A 14,969-nucleotide genomic window follows, 5' to 3' on the forward strand; every position below is an offset into this window, starting at 1 on the left:
ATAGTTTTGTTATTTCTCTTCATATTTTATCTGATCCTAAAGACAGTTCATCATATCTGTTTTTGCAGATACAATATTGTGAAATTGATTTGGCAAACATTTTGATAAGGAATTCCCAAGTCTGCAGAGGTTAATTGCTGGGAGAAGCAAACTGTCAACCAGATCTACAAAACAGCCAAGAGTGCAATAAAGAACCCGACACAGTTCCCACAGTTAGGCTCAAAGGTGAAGTAGGTCAGAATGTATTTTTAACACTTTATTTTTCCTATTTTCTCCCGTTTCTTTCCCCCATTAGATCCTTAGGACCCAGAGATTAAACAAGCATCTGGAGTTGATATACGTGAGATGACAAAAGCTACAACAATTCTGATCCAGCAGAGCTATTTGTGCATAAGTGGAAGATAATGTATCAGAGGAGATAAGACTAAGACTGACCCATGATGGCTTACAGTCCAAAGGAATCCAGACTGTACTCCCAACTCCCTCCCAGAATGCAGTGCGTCATGTTTGGTGTGTTGACGTCTCCTTATCCTTCGTTCATTTATAACCTCAAGCCACCTGTATGAAACTCCTACCAGGTGTCATTTATGGATTAACACTGATCTGGAACTGGCTTTTATTTTACATTCTTGATATTTTTCCACGTCTCCCCTTTTTTTCGTGTCTCTGATAAATCTTTCCATCCTTCCCTGAAGTGGCTCGCTGCAAAACAACAGATTAGATTTCAGCTTCTCTCAGCTTTAAGTCCTTGAGGCTAATTATTGGGGTTAGCAGAGACCACTTCACATGAGACCTAACACTTTAGTGTTGTATGAATTGTAACGTGTGAGGGTATTTTTAAAATCAGCATTCAAGGTTGTCATTCTTGTCTCATCAATGTTAAACGTAGCCTTTAGCACACATTAAAAACATGAAAACAAAACCAAAAACAGGAAATAAAAAAACATAAAAACAAAAGCTGAATCAACACATGATCACATGCTTGTGATCATAACTGGACCATTTGCAGTCAGTTTTCTAGTTAGTCTAGTGAAAATGATTCGTTGTCATGTTCTGGGCTTTGCTGTCCTTTGTTTGTTCTTTTCTTGCATGTTTACAAACTGAGTGTTTTTGGTCTTCCTTTTGTGTTTCTGAGTTTTGTTGTCCTCTTTCTGGTCTTCCTGTTGTGTTTCTGAGGTTTGCTGTCCTCTTTTTGGTTTTCCTGTTATGTCTTTGATTTTGTTGTTGTGTTTTTTATTAGCGGTTGTGTTTTCGGTTTTATTATTGTGTTTTTAAATTAGCTGTTATGGTTTCGGTTTTGCTGTTATGGCTTTGAATGTATTGTTGCACTTTTGGATTGCTTTACACTTACAGCCCAAAGTACTTTTGAGATGGGTATGTTAACGTTTGGTGAAAACTAGCATATTTAGATCATGATATTTATCATGATGTTTATAGATTAGTCAGTGTGAGGAAATATATTACCTCAGGATAAATTCATTCTTATGGTAGCTATTTTTTTTCTAATCAATAGCATTTAAAGATGGGTTTATTGTGCACAAGTATGTCACCTCCTGGTAAAATTAGCCTGTCATGTTGAGTGTTGACAGAAATGCTGAGTGCAGAGGAATCTTGCAGACGACATGAGCCTGAGGCGAGGCCTCTTGGCCAGCTGCTGCTGTCAGGTACTGGGCTGTTTGGTGGTAAATCATGGCCGTGGCCTGGTGAGAACGGCACTCCAACATCTCCCCTTTCTCCCCATGCTGATGGGAAAAGCAGCCCAACTGCCTGTTCCGGCCTTGCTTGAGTTCCAGAAAGAAGTCTGTTAACTGTCCTTCCCATGAGGATTATATCATAATCCCTACAGCAACTGCTGCAGAAAGCACATGCCCCAGATTCACTCGGCAGACTGTAGACTAATTAAGATGTTTTTATTGAAGTTGATTATGTTTTTCGGTGGTTGTAGCTTTTATTTATTTACTCTGATCTCCAAGGAAACAATGAACTCATTTATTTTAGTTTGCACTAACAAGGGAGATGATTGTTTAATTATTATTATTTTTTTCCAGATAGTAGTAGCTTTTGCAAAAATTATCTAAACACCAGGTTTCCATAACGCTGCACTTTATCATTGGATTTTATCTGTGTGCAGATTTTTCCATGCAGTTGATGGCACTGCACTAAGCACTACTACATACCATCCAGTGTACACTCACTGGCCACTTTAACAGAAACATTTTGCAATAACTCAATCAGCCAATTGTTTAATCAGTCAATTCATGCATTTTTTATTAATAGTAATTAATGTTATTTTTTATTAATATTAATTCATGTTGTTTTTCTCAGTGATTATGACCGTGGCTTGGTTGTTGGTGCCGGACTGGCTGGTGTGAGAATTTTAGGAGCTGAAACACAGGTGTCTTAAGACTTTGACAGACAACAGTCTCTAGAGCAGAAGATCGGAAGGCTGAAACTGACATCAAAAGAGAATGTCCAGACTGGTTTGAGGATATGGTCACTCAAATATGATGACTCGTGTCGAACCTTGGGGTCTTTGAGCTCCAAAAAAAGCCCAAGAGAATAATCCTGGAAGCCAGGAATAGGGAACCGAGACTACAGTGGGCACAGGCTCACCAGTACTAGACAGTTGAAAACTGACTTGATTGGCTAATTGGATAATTGCATAAATGAGCAAGGTTAGAGTTATTCCTTTTAATGGATTGTGACAATGCATGATGGTTTGTACTTATTTAAATTAAATTTTTATAATTGTAATGTTTTTTTCAAAAATCATATGCTGTGCCCAGTATTTGAATCGCATGTCTAATGGAGTGTGACCTTTTGCAACTATTTGATGTCAAAAATGACTGATGTATCATTCAAGCTCCCGTCCTATACCGGAAAACGTCTTTTACATCAAAATTAAGTTCTTGTGTTTCTTAGGCTCTCTCCTGCTCTTCATCCAAGCACAGGAGACAGCAAGCAATGAACGAGAGAGACTGTGAGAGCAAGATGGAGAGACACATGGTAACCATGTGGAGGTCATCTTATCTCAAGTTCAAAGAGAAAGAGTGGGTCAAGGAGGCTTACTCAAACCTCACAGTATGCTTTCATGATAAGAGCTGGTGGATGGCGTGTTGGCTGGTGAACCGGGGGTCCTTGAGGACACGTGCTTGAACCTTGTCATTGAGTGATGAGAGTGGGGAGCTTCTCCTGCTTCTTTGAGAATCAAATCCAGACCCATCAACTCCCACTCTTTGATAGCTCCTATTTCATTTTGCTTTCCAAAGTTAAATCAGAATTTATCATAGCATTACAAAAAAAAATTCTTAAGGGTACAAGGCACACATGTTGAAAGACCTCGCAATGCATTATGAATGTTTCCCTGGTGAAAATATGTCTTACTTGGTGGTTGACAGGGTATTTATTTGCAAGATTTCACTTAAGTGCACAAAAACAAAAGCAAAGAAATTGCACAAGTGGAAACCAGTGCCTGGAACCATTTTAAAATATAATTTATTTAAATGACTATTTAATTATATTTAAAACTAATTTAATTATATTTCAAAAACAGAAGAATTTTGGAATACCATTATATTTAAACATTTCTTAGTACTGTTAAATTTAGCCCAGCAAACAAATTACTGTTATGAGAAGGAATCACATACCAATTAGATGTTTTAACAGCACCATTAATAGCAGAACACAAAGCTTTAGCTGATTAACCCTAAAGTAGCCTTAGCCACACTTGTGCCCTTGTTCCATGCTGGAAATAGCCTTTTTCCAGAATTGGATAAGGCCTCGTGTAAGAACCACTTCTATTGAAGCGGCATTCTATTGAAGTCAGGCTTCAGATTGTGGGGGTTGGGAAGTCAGCCACTACAGGCCTGGGTCTTCAGTCTAACATTATCCAGTTATCTGGCATGTCCATGGGACTTGATGTTGATAGACGAATTGGGCCGCTGCTCCTCCATTCATCTCCATTTAAGCCTGAAGGAGTGACAGTAAGTATGTCTGACACTGGCGGGCAAAAGAAGGTTCTAGATTGTTCGAATGTTATCTCAGACGAGCCGGGATTGCTAAGCTGTGTTTTTGTGGCGGTCTGAAAGGGACCGTGTGTGTATATCCACTGTTCTCTTTGCAGAAGCTGCTGTGGCTCACCAGACTTCCAGTCTCCAAACAGCCTCTGTGTCTGCACACTCACTGTCCCTATTTCCTCTCTAAAGGAGATGTCAAATACTATCCTTGCACAATTCACTCATCTGTCTCCATGTGCCTCTTTGTGGTGGCCATGGTTTCTGCCTGTGTTTCTTCTTCTTTCACACAGTGACAGAGTGTACTCACAAACTGTATTATAAACCAAGTGGAACATAGTTGAGGGCAAGAGGACATCTGCACTACCATCTGCACTGGCACAACTTTAGCAAGCAGCTGAAATCAATAGCACATTTTTCATACCCATTGTCTGAGGCTTTTGCTGGGTATATCTGTATTTCTGTGGTGTGTGTATGTCTCAAACGATGTCCTCATTTGTCATAGCAATGAAGCAATGAAGCAATGAGTCATGGGGTGTACCGAGGGTCATTAAACAGGCCAGTGCAGCTCCATGGTGCATTCCAGGCAGGGTAAAGTCAGACCAGAGGCCAAGGATATAGAGCTGTCTCTCCGAACATAACCAAAGCTCTAACGATCAGGTCGTAAACCTTTGCCTTCCACTGAGAACTACATCTACTTGCCTTCACAGGCAGTTACATCTACGGTGATACAGCTGGAAAAACCAGAGAACATCTGACTTAAATGTAGCTCATTACCATAACAAGACACAAAAGGGCAAATTATCTGAAGCTCGTAGCTGAAAGTATTTCCACTTATTGGAGCTCCAATTATTCTGATTTAGTGATTCTTAATCACCACCAATGCCATGGAAGATTCATGAGAATTCGAAAGACAACTCAGCCTGCCCTTTGCCCTAACCTCAACAGAGCTGGCATGTGGGAGCATGATGTTTTAATCAGTTCCAGCTTTATTTTAATGCGAGTCCTATTTGACAGAGTTCGAAAACAATGGACAGAGAGTGAACACTGTACTATATCAGCCAGTATATTTCCACGAGGATACTAGGAGGGTGGGTTTATGTTTGTCCTAATGGATGAAGTCATCCAGGGTGTTAAACCTAGAATTAGATCAGCTGCTTTGAGCAAAGATGCAGGCATTTGTTGTGACAAGCCGAGGACAGCTGCAGAAACCGTTTCTTTCACATGCCTCATGATGGCTTTATTAACAGGGATTATTCAGTGATAAAGCAGCAATGAACTGGTGGTGGATTTCAAAACGACAGATGAAATAATGCCTAAAAATAAAACAAATAACAAAGGAAATTATATGTATGTTAAAAAATTTGCTTTGAGTTTACTGGCCAAAATTGTCAGTGTGCTTGAGACTTTGAGATCCTGAGATCAGAAACAGGCTACATAGAAAGAAGCTTGGCAAATACGTTATATTTTTCTAGCAACATCATAACATTGGGTCAGTTAAGTGAGCTGCACAGGAGGCTACAAAACAAACATTCCACAGCTACACAGTACAAACCATGTTTTCACTGCTGTCTCAACTCTGCTGTGCAGCGAATACAGTTCTCAGAGAAAGATACTGAAAAAGCGAGAAATAGGCCACACGAGAGAGAGAGAGAGATGAAAACGGACATGAAACTTAAACACTTGTGCCAAACTCTCAGCAGAGCACTTCCACGGCCACTTGCAAGACCACAAGGCATCATGACTTGTCTTTTCAACCATGTCACTTAACCTTCCAGAAATTTTTATTTTGCGTTTTTAAGAACTTCCACCCTCACAGAGTTGAGTGCATTGGAAAGAGACATGCTCTAAACACCCAGAATTCCTCTGTTTCAGTTATTATTAATGACGGGTGACAAGAGACCTACCAGTGACTCCTGCTTGCGTCACACCATGAAGCTTAGTTTCACACTGGATCTTCGCAGTGTTCCATTGTTTATGAACTGGAGTGGTGTGTATATCAGAAGTTGAAGGTGGTCCGTGTCCTCAAGACGTCAAGAATGAAGTGTGTGTGTCTGTGTGGGGTGATGAAGGTATAGTGTTGAAGAAAGGACCACCGTCAGGGTGTTTGTGTGTGTTTGTTCAAGAGGTATTTTTCAGTCAGACATTAAATTAACTATATCACATACATTAGTTAAAGCTAGATTGGAAAGAACATCTTTGTGTTTGGTGTAAAGAATAATAAGATTAAAGAAGAATGAGAGCTGAAAGAGAGCTGGGTATAGACTGCTGTGGGACGGTGTTGGTCCATATGTGTTCTTTTAGCAAATGGATATTTCCTGCTGTTAAACAAAATTGAATATATTACCGAAAGAAAAAAAAAAACCTTCCTATACTGAGTAAATCCAAGTCATGGAAAGGTTTTGTAGAATGGATGGAGATGGATGCAGTCCAGCACAGATGGGATTCTTAAAGACTGTTACAAAGCAGACCAAAGATTGCTCTCAATCTATAATAATTCAACACTTATTTTCCAGATTTAGCTAAATGAAAGACATTTGTGGTATTTATAATGTGTGAATAGTTTCTTTTTCTTTTTTCTTTCGATACCCCCTGGGTTTTTGTGTTCTATTTTGAGATTTTTGTTCCTCTGCCAAGAAAATAAGCTCTGGTGCACATTATTGTGCATGCTGTAAAGCCTCTGTATTAGGTCAAGATTTTGTGTACACATAAAGTGAAAAATCAAATTAGCTTCACAAACACAGATGCCCAAACAACATTTTTGAAGAGGTTTTTGTTCCTGGGGGAAAGGTCTGTCTTTTTATTTTCTTATTTGCTGAATTCATGTGTAGGATGCTTCTGCACAGCAGAAATAAAAAAAAATAAATAAAATTAAATAAATAAATAAATAAATAAATACCTTTGATTTATTTGGATTATTTATCATATTTAATTAACAAAATCTTTTTTTTTTTTGTCATTTTTATCCAATTTTCTAGCATCCTAAATGACATATTCTGCACAGTGAGCCACAATACTGTCAAGAGCATTTCATGTTCTACCCTAGGCGATTAAGGAGATCAAGGAAAACATGGAATCAGTAGGGATTTGTCAAAAGCCTTGCATGTAACAACAACCCCAAGCTTACACTTTCAATCAAAAGCTTTTCATTTCCCAAACACCCTTGTTATTCCAAAGACTATCATAAAGTAGATGACATGAGATCTGTTCTCCTGCAGTGTGTGTTTGTGCAATCGACTGGTTTTTGGCTCACTGTAAAACAGCACTGAGGCATGTAGTCAGATTTATAGAATAAATTCAAGCTATATGAAAGCTACAAACCTTTTAATACAGTATTAAGTAATGGCAGTTAATAGAGAGGAAATTGTTTTGGAAATAATGAATTCAAGCTCAGTCTGAAATGACTGCAGACTTACTCCACCCAGGCCTGCTGTCATCTATCCACTTCACAGCTGATGATCTAGACATTGTGTAGAAGTGAAAGCAGCCGTATCGTCGTCAAAGCAAAAATGCAGAGATCACACCTTAGATGTGGAGACGTTTGCTCCACCAAGCTATCTTTGAACACCATGTGCCTCTAAAATGCATGGAAAACCCAAACTCATAACCATGACCAGACCATCATCCGACACAAAAACAAAATACAATAGTCATCACACATAAATGCAGCCTGATGGGTCATAACCTATGACTGAACCATGACTGGGGAGAAGTAAATAGATGTACATCCCTCCACGTTGCAGTTCAGCCATGTGATTTACAGGAACTTCCTGATGGATTACCAAACGGTGACCTTTAGGCATGGAGTGATGAATATGTCTGAAAACATCTGGCAGGCTGAAGACATGAGAACGTGGATACTGGTGGAAACCAGATACAGACAGGGTTCATTATCGTAAAATACCAGCGTCCAGGATTCTTTTGTTAAGCATTTATATGGCCAAAGCTTTAGCTAAGATCCATTGGGATTTATTTTTCTTTTTGGGGGATTAGCTATAGTATGAAATAAGTGCTTGCAAGTAACAAATGAGCTCCTAACAAACACAGGTACTTGGATTCTGACATAAAAAAGATTTCTCAAGGTAATATTTATGGCACTTGAATTGACTCACTTGGCCCGCTCAACCACTGATCATAATTAAAAAAGCCATTTTTATAGCAGGGTCCTATAAAAACCCACCATGACATGCCACCTCGAGCAATTTCTCTCTTTCATCTCAGCCATATAAGGAACCAGTGTTAAATGAACGGATGGAAAATTACATTACATTTGCCAGACACTTTTATCCAAAGCAAGATACAACTTAACAACTTGAAAGGCAAGGTTCATGCTTAAGGACCCAAACATGGCAGCTTGGCAGTTCTGGAGATTTTAACTCACAACCTTACTCACAAGCTCAAAGGCATCACATCTGAATGACCACATTCTCACTAGTATCACTAGCAAACATCTACCCTCACTCATAGATGTTACAGAAAAAGAAACTATTAGCAATTATACCACAATGCTGTTAAATTCTTCAAGCTGCCTCGTCAGAAGGTGCTAATTTTCTATGAGTAGAGCCAGCTATAGTTTACAGCTCAGGTTTATGTTAATTTACTTGTTTTAATATCTTACCATGTCTCTAGTAACAGCTAGTGACTTGTATTGTAAGACTAATAACAAGCAATACGAATCTGTTGTTTCAATTAAAAAGAAAAAATAAACATCTAATACTTGAAAAGGTAAAGCATTTTGTAAGGTTTATTTAACATTTTATGGAAGGAGTCTCCAGTGACAGCACTTTAAAAACCAGTTACTTGTAAATTTAGCATTTCTGCTGTGGAAACGTATAACAAATAACTTTCTGGTTTCTCAGTAACAAGACTTGTCTTATTAATTTCAGGAGAGGTTATGTGTCATATTAGACAACTGAAACTGAATAGACACAAAACAGCAAAACATACAGGCTGAGCAAGACAATGGCAAACACAGCAACTGGACATCAACAAAAGCTTCAAAAAGACTCACTGAAACATATGAAGTTATATAGAGGGGTGAAACTACACAGTTGAGGCTGACTGGGACACGTGACATCAAGCGCTGACCATGACAGAAAGCCTGTTTACACTGTAGCTGCTATGTGATAATATAAAATAAACTGTTTTACAGACTCAAGTGGAATAAAACTCTTCTAAAAAAAATAATCGAATGAAAGATGTTGATGTGAGGTATCAGACCACTTTATTGTGGATTTCTGTCTCCATCATACAGTGGATATTAGAGTGGAGCATGCAGACCCATAGATGGAGAGCAGGATATTAATACCATATCAAGTGGCTAAGGCTCTGGGTTGTTGATTGGAGGATCAGGGTTCAAGCCCCAGCACCACCAAACTCCACTGTTGGGCAATTGAGCAAGGCCCTTAACCCTCCCTGCTCCAGGGGTGCTGTATCATAGCTGCCCCTGCGCTCTGACCCCAACTTCCTCAGCTGGGATATGTGAAGAAAAGAATTCCATTTTGCTCTAATGTATGTGTGGCGATAATAATAAATTTTGCTGTCTGTATTATTAGGCTATCTGTACTATTGATGTATTCACTGATAGAGACTTCAATGGACTTTTGTACATCACTCCAAATGCCGTAAATGTAAATGTAAATTATTTGTCTCTACACCTTGCTTTGCTTAGACTGAAGAAGTGGAAAGAGATATATTCAATAGTGAAGTGAATGTCTTACAGTGAACACTACTAAAGAGTGCTCTATGTACTAGATTATTCATTAAAATAAACAATTATATCTTCTTTAAATATGGAAAATAGTCCAATATTTAAATAGGCAATGTCTCCTTTGTATTGTTGAATATTGTTGTTGTTTTTTTTTTAAGCAGCACAGCTGGGTCCAGTTTGTAAAATTTTACAAATGGGTTTATGTCAGACATGGGAATGATTTTAAAGCTTTGGCTTTCATAAATAACAAACATCATGTAACAATAATCATATTTTTTTTTTAAAGCAATGGAAAATAAATAAAGAAAAAACTCTGCAAACTAATCCTATGATATTGTAGGGTTTTCCCTGAACATGACCCTAGTTATACTGTACATGCAGTCTAGCAGGTCATTAACCATCACATTGTCATACATCTACTTGCCAGCTTATATAGTTTTGTGCTGTCATCTATTCCCATGCAGGAAAATATATAACTAGTGAGCCAGAAAACAGCCCAACAAATAAACTTCTTAATCCATGGTAACTGTGGTGTTGCTGATCTCACTGTAATGTGATGACATGGGAAAGTGAGATATTGTGCAGCATTTATAAGAGATTTATTTTATTGCAAATTCCTGGTCTTAATCCAGAAAATAATTGGGTATTTTCGGAAATATATATGATTTACATTGTGCTTTCTTTTCTTTCTTGACGTAGTGGTCTCAGAAATGAGACCACTGTAGCAACACGAATGTTTACAGTCAAGTGGAAAACTTAGTATAGCCCTCAGGACAAAATTAAGAGGTCAAAGAAATTCCAGTAATAGTAGCAATGTGTGTGTCATATGTACTGTGTATTGTCAAGGCCAGTTATAATGTACATTGTCTTCTTCTCATTATCTGGAGGCCAAAAGGTTCATTTACATTTGATGGACTTACTGATTAATTTCACTTATAACATTGGCAGTATTTTCCATTCAAAAACCATGGATCAGGCAAACGTTTCCCTGTTTATAGTTATCGCATGAAATGCTGAGCCTGGCAAGTTTCCCACTATTAGTCATAGACTAAGTTAATTCAGATAATGATATATACACTACGTAATTAGAACGTCAAAATATCTTTCCAATATAATTAAAGAACTAAGGTCCAACTAGCTTCAATCTAAGAAGCTAATTCATAGAAATATGTTTTCCATCTAATCCACTTTCTTCTCCATCTGTTTTTCAGAAAATTTGCTGGAAGATTTGCTGGACTGAGAGTAGAGAGGAGCGAGCTGGAGTTGTAACAAATGGCATTATTATTATTATCTGGGACGTCTGGTGGAAATGACGGTCTCATCAGAATGCTGGAACACACTGCTTCCCGTTCCCAACAGACGCTCAATTCTAGGAGAAGGAAATGTGAATATGGAAAAAAGCACCCTGGCACACAGATGGAAGCCGAGGAAAAATGGCTCTCTGAGGTTTTAACAACCTACCCACATCTGTTTATTTAAAGAAGAAACCATTGTGTCAGTCAGTTATTCTAACACGTCCTGTGGCAGCTGCCGCTTAGGCCTGAAATGACGACTTTTCAAATACACTGTTTACTCTCAGTTAAAGTGGCCCCCGAGCTGCAATGGATCGAGCCAGATGGGTGTTAAATACCATGAGGTTTCGCACTGCCTGCCTCTCAGATTCATAGCAGCAACACCAAGGAACCGACTCAGAAACATGCTCTTTTTCATGAACAAATTTTATAAACCCATGTTATATTTCTTACATTAAAACTCTCATATGTGTGTGAAGGCCAAGGACAAGCCATCAGATCATTATTGGCTAAATTGTGGAAAATAGTCATAACTAACCATCTTGTTGACCATGTTTTGAACAAATGTTAGGATTCTGCCAGTAGTACACTTTAACATCTTTGACTTTGGCTTTGACTTTAAGAAAACCTTATTTCACCAAAGTTACATTTCATTTAGGCTACTTCCTGGTCTTGGCAGTCTGCCTTCAGCAGTTTACCTTTTCTGCCAACAATATTCTTGGACGTCTTTGACTTTAGCTTTGATTATAAGAAAACATAAAATAGCCTAGTTGACCAAAATGACGTTTTTATTTAGGCTACTTTAAGCTAAACTTTTCTTGACTGTCTGCCCACAGTAGTTACCGAAAACTGCAGTAATTTTCCTAAAGATGTCTGAAACCTTGCCAGTTGTGTTTTTCTTGTGCATTGAATGTCATGGTTTTTATTGTAGCTGGATTGGTAAATCCATCCATCCATTTTCTGAACCACACAGGGAGCAGGTAGCCTATAACAAAAGACTTGGGGCACAAGCCAGGGGACACCATGAGGGAGATCTCAGGGCACACACACTCACAGATCCATTCATACACTACCAACAATTAAGAGATGCCAATCTTCAGACTGGGGGAGGAAACCAGAGAACCCAAAGGAAATCCCCAAAGTACAGCACATACAGGGCAGAGACAGGAATCGAACCCCCAACCTGAAGGTGCTAACCACAAAGCCACTGTGTCCCTGGATTGTTCCATACCACAACAGAATGTATGCAAGCCTCTATTCTGCCGTCAAACCATTTCGAAACAGAGAAGACTACTTAAAGAGTCTGTACTGATGGGAGCAGACATGGGTTTAAAAAGCTTAAATAATTTAATAAGTAGACATAAAAAGTTTAACAAAAAAGAAACAAAAAAGTTTGTTTGTTTATTTATTTATGTTTTCATGTTAACATTAGTTTGTAAATATACTGCATAGTAGATATAAATTCTTCATTATTTATTTTTATTTTAAAATATTTATTTATTTATTTATTGAACTTTTGGGAATATGTCTAATTTGCCTCTGGCACTACTATTACACAGGGCAAAACAACATAATCCTCAACATAATCATATTATTATTTAAGTCCATAAAAACGTTTATTCACAGTCATTAGAGAAACTGTTCCAAGCACATGGAGTTTCATCGTGGCAAATTTCTTAATCATTTTAAAACGGATGATTTTGCAAAACACCGCACTTGGTTAAATGATGTCAGGGATCTGGACAGCTGCTGGGCTGATAGGAGCATTTCTGAAGCATGACTCTAAATGTCAAAGGAGTCCAAGGCACGCTGTTCTTTTATAAACCGTTCTTCCACCTCCAGACTATCGTCTTTTGAATGTGCCTTCTATTTGTCTTATCAAAACACCAGGATACAGCAGAAGAGGGTTTGATAAGATGTGTCGCATACCTGTAGAGCCGCACAGAAGAGCTTGTGTGCTAACAGATGTTGAAAGTTGCTGGAAAAAAAACAGAAGCTCTGTTATATCCCATCTAAGGTACAAACAAAATACTGTGGAAAATGAGCACTGTTTGTCAAAAGTTTGCTTGATACACTCAACACTCCCTCAACACAATTAATCACATTTTTAGTATTGCCACATATTTTGTGAATCACCTGATAACATCCTCCTCCAGCTGAAGATATTTCAGGGCTGCTCTGTACACATGGCTTTACTGTTGCAGTCTGAACCCCATGAGCCATTAATGCACAAATGTCTGATTTGTATCAGATCTGGAATGTTGAATGCTTGCAGCAACCACTGATTTTCCTTTCTCTCTCTCTCCTTTCTTTTAATTGATGTGGTTTGTTGTGTCTCATGCTGTAAAACCTTGCTACACTCCATGTTTGCCTGATTAATATCATGTCTGTAAGGGGTTATCTGTTTTGGCCCAGCATCGTGCATATGCTGTTCTGCTTCTGCATGCTGTATGTCAGACCCTTAGGCCTATTTAAATAATCTCATGCATAGTGTATAGTGAGATAGGAAATCCATGTGTTGGGACAGCTGGTATGTGTATATATTTTAATGTAGGTTTTAAAAAAACAATTGGCAGAACAAACACCAACCTGCGGTTTGTCAAGAAAGATAGATTGATGTTGATGTTGGATGAGGGATGTTCTATCTCTATCCTACACACTGCCTCGGTGATGAGAACAGATTTTGTCACAGTACTGTTTCATTCTCAATACTGATTGGTTAATAAATTTTCTATTACACACGAATTTTAACACGAATGTGCTGTTTTCTATAACAATATCCTAATTCATTATTTCATGTAATCTAAGCCTAATAATAAACAAATTAAAAACAAAACCTGATATTTGTAAACTATGCAAATATTGAAATCTTAGAGCTTAGGGATATTTATTTAGCATTTATTTAACATTTATGGAAGGAGTCTCCAGTGTCATCTCTTTGAAACAGTCAAGGGTAAAGTTGTTATGTTTTATTTTACTCGACGATTTGCATTTTGTAGTTTCTTGGTAACAAGCTACATGTTTATATTTTTTACTAAACAGTAACTAACTTGTAAATGAAACTAGAAACCAGTAAAAAGTAAGACACTTCATTTACAAAAATAAAGAAAGAAAGAAAGAAAGAAAGAAAGAAAGAAAGAAAGAAAGAAAGAAAGAAAGAAAAAGAAAGAAAGAAATTGCTGAAGTATAAGACCAATGTAACATTTCATACGACCCAATCTTCGATTATTTTCCTCTAACCGCATGACCGGCGGTGTTTTTTTCTTACTTAATGAGCTCATAACCTGTCAAATGTCAAAATGAAGAATCTGTTACAACTGCAGAATGTATACAGTTACCCCTTCCAACTGTGAGAAGTCAGAACTGATGCCTCGTTCTGCTGACAGCTTTCCTCTGTTAACGAAATACTTACTGAAGTCATAGATTTTGTTAGAATTAAGTAAGTTAAAAGTTAAAACTTCTGGTAAAACTCTGGACTTTAGCCCTCAGCTATTTCATCAGTGAGCTTTAACTTTCCAAACTTGAACAATAAGCCAAAGCTGTTGCACTGAATTTCACAGGCAATTTGTCTCTAAGCATTTACAATGACTGATCAGGCATCTGTCCGTCTCTGGATCATGGTGTTAATGACAGCTGTTGCTATGTTCTGATCTGCGCTAAACCCGATGGCAGCTGCTATAGTGTGAAAAAAAACAAACATAATATCACCTAGAAGGCAAGCCCGCATTGCAGCCACTGAAAAGTGAAATCCAAGTCGCAGGAACAAAGGACACAGTGTGTAAATTGAGCAGATTTGGAATAATAGCGGTTATAGGACTAATATTTGAGGCTATGAACGTTCTTGTAAAGACAGAAATTATAGCTCCTAGCATAACTGGCAAAGAAATGGAAAAATACAGAAAGTAAGTTCAGTCAAAGTCATAACTTTGAAAATAACTAAGAGAACAGTTTGCC

The sequence above is a fragment of the Hemibagrus wyckioides genome, linkage group LG22, assembly GCF_019097595.1.
Source record: "Hemibagrus wyckioides isolate EC202008001 linkage group LG22, SWU_Hwy_1.0, whole genome shotgun sequence".
Lineage (NCBI taxonomy): Eukaryota > Metazoa > Chordata > Actinopteri > Siluriformes > Bagridae > Hemibagrus > Hemibagrus wyckioides.